Raw genomic sequence first — 2,622 nt, 5'->3', positions numbered from 1 at the left:
AACACCGACCTCTGGGGGGTGCCTTCATTCATCTGAATGGATTACAGGAAATCAGCAACATTTCTTTACTAATGTGAAACCATACAACAGCATGGACAGCTGTAATTACTAGTTACTTTAGTTACTAGTTACTGTAGTTACTAGTTACTTTAATTACTAGTTACTTTAGTTGCTCCACTACATTCATCTGACAGCTTCAGTTACTAGTTCCTTTAGTTTTCTTACTGTGACAGAGAGTTTTTACAGTATGGCAGTAGTACTTTTGACTCGAGTAGTTTTCTCCTCCCCCCTGTAACTGCCACACCACTCCCTCTGTTATCACTCTTTCATAAAAGAGAGGATGACACCGCCTCTGGGGCCCGCCCACTCACCTCTGCAGCCAAGGTCACGTGATAGGACTCCCAGAGAAACGCTAACAACATACAGGAACTCCAGTGAGTGGGCCCTTCAAAATAAATGAGGCTTTTACAAAGCTTTGCCAAACAGTATGACTTAATCTTGCATTTTCATGCTACATTAATACAGTTGACTTGATAATTATAGAAGCATCTACTTTCCTCAACAATGTGCTTTCATAACATATTCAATCAAAACCCTGTAGTCATGTTCACAGCTGGTGCCAGCAATAAGGGTCAGCCCGCCTGGACCTGAGCTGGAGTCCAAGTCAAGTCTCAAGTCTCTGAGCTTGAGTCAAAGTAAAGTTTCAAGTCCCTGGTTGTTGTAATCAGTGTTGCTGCGTTTCCTCCAGGCTTCTCAGAACACTGCAGAGTGATATGTATTTGTTATTTAAAGCATGTAATATGTTATTCCAAATCATTTATCTATTATCACATTATCAGTGTAAACAGGCTACTGCAATATGCAGGACAAAAACATTAAATACTTAATTTCAAGTTAATAACTGTATTGTGTCTAGTAACATATACATCCAATATAGAGCAAATCTTGAGGTACTCAGGGATATTGCCAAAATGAATAACTAACCTGGTTACAGAGAAAACTATGTAATGTGCACTGCGTCTACAACTAATGACAGCCAAGAACTACTGTAAGTCAACACACCCGAGCGACAGTCGGAGTCTGGTACCCACATGAGGGCCCAAACATCTGCTAGAAGGAATAGCTGTGGATGTGCGGAGGGGCCCATAGAGAAGGCCTTTCTTCAGGGCCCAGAATCTTGTGCTACTTCATGGTTGAAAGCATTAAATTGGCTGAAAGCGTCAGCTAAATGACATGTAGTGTAAAAATGTGCTGTCTCCTACGCACTAAAACTACTGTTTATTTAAATGGAGTCTGGTGGGTTTAGCAATGGTGATTTAAGGGCTGAAAATGATCAAAGTAAAAGTCACCTGCAAATACATCGATGTAAAAAACTATTCAGAATGTTGCTGAAGCAAAAATACTAATAGAGCAAAGTATCACATGTAGAAGTAGGCAGTGCGGAACGGCTCTTCAGAGTGTTTCATTTGATATTATGTGGTTATTATCACAAACATATACAAACCCCAATTCCATTTATCCATCCATCCATCTTCCATCACTCCATCCATCCGTCATCCATCCATCCATCCATCCAGTAGAGTGTCTATAAAGGCAGTAAACACTCTCCATTAAAAGAAAAGATTCAGGAGCGTACTCATTTCCAAACCCTGGCTACATTTAAATGTAATGTTGTTACATTACACACGGACACACAAGCACAACAGGAACGGATACATGCACTAAAAATAGTCTGGGGAAGGAACTCGTTTTGCAGGAATATTTTTGGGGTAAATTTTTGGCCTTTATTGACAGGACAGCTGAAGAAATGAAAGGGGAAAAAAATAAAACGGCTCATCCAATGTTGTGAATATTGTGAAAAGTGAACTGTTGATACGATGCAGCTGGTCCCCCGAGCAGAAGTTTCTTAAATCATATGTTCATGTTGTTCCCATTCATTATTGCATTGGTACTGTATTATTGTAATCATTTGTAATTAATTCCTTGCACTTGTATATTGGTTTTGATACGGGACACTGATGAAATCAGAGGGCGAGGGGGGGGGGGGTTACTGGCCAACAGGCTTCAGACTGGTCTGGAATATCAGAACAGCTGTAGTTCATTTGTTGTTTGTAGAACACAGATAAGAACATCTGCCTCTGCACCACCAAAGTGAGCATAAAACAACTATAAAATATATGAATATATAAATGCATATGACACTGTTGTCCAAACCCACACAATCAACAGACAGAGATGCCATCTTGGAAGTTTTTGATCAATACTGTATGGTGATGTAACCAAATGGTGTCCCATTTCATAGGGGGGTGTTTTTACCTCTTGCCCTTATCCCTTGGTTTCAAGGTCCACAGTCCAAGGTCCAGGGGGAAGGGGGGAGGAGCTTTGGGTCAAGTCCTAGCAGTGGTTTTGTAAGCAATTCTCAGAGGCTTGATAAATACGGCCAGACTGCCAAGCTCCTTATCTGCCTTTAAATCCCTCTTATAGAAGCATCTTTTATAAGTGCACCTTAACAGGGGTCATGGCCTCAAGGTGCTTGTATCTGTTCACACCTATTTCTTACATAAAATGGATTCTCTCTACACACACACACACACACACACACACACACACACACACACACAC

The sequence above is a fragment of the Etheostoma cragini genome, chromosome 16 (genome assembly GCF_013103735.1).
Source record: "Etheostoma cragini isolate CJK2018 chromosome 16, CSU_Ecrag_1.0, whole genome shotgun sequence".
Classification (NCBI taxonomy): Eukaryota; Metazoa; Chordata; class Actinopteri; order Perciformes; family Percidae; genus Etheostoma; species Etheostoma cragini.
This window is presented reverse-complemented; position numbering follows the sequence as displayed.